Source organism: Echinops telfairi, unplaced genomic scaffold (assembly GCF_000313985.2).
Source record: "Echinops telfairi isolate 266 unplaced genomic scaffold, ASM31398v2 ScPeMD7_7457;HRSCAF=8495, whole genome shotgun sequence".
Classification (NCBI taxonomy): domain Eukaryota; kingdom Metazoa; phylum Chordata; class Mammalia; order Afrosoricida; family Tenrecidae; genus Echinops; species Echinops telfairi.
In genome coordinates, this window is record NW_022111357.1 from 36174457 (window position 1) to 36174680 (window position 224).

The window sequence follows — 224 nt, forward strand, 5'->3', positions numbered from 1 at the left end:
GCCCCCGGTTGACTCTGTGCAGCCGAGCTTGAGAACCACTGGTGGGAAAGACACAGATTGGAGGCCACGCAGAGCCGGGACGCCCGCTTTTCCAGGAGACAATGGGAACCAGCCAGGTTGCCCGGGAAAAGGCCCAGTCCCTGGTAATTGTCTTTTTAATGAGTGCATTATCGGAGCAGGGCACTGGCTGCTCAGTGCTGTCCACAGGACTGCACCATGTCGCT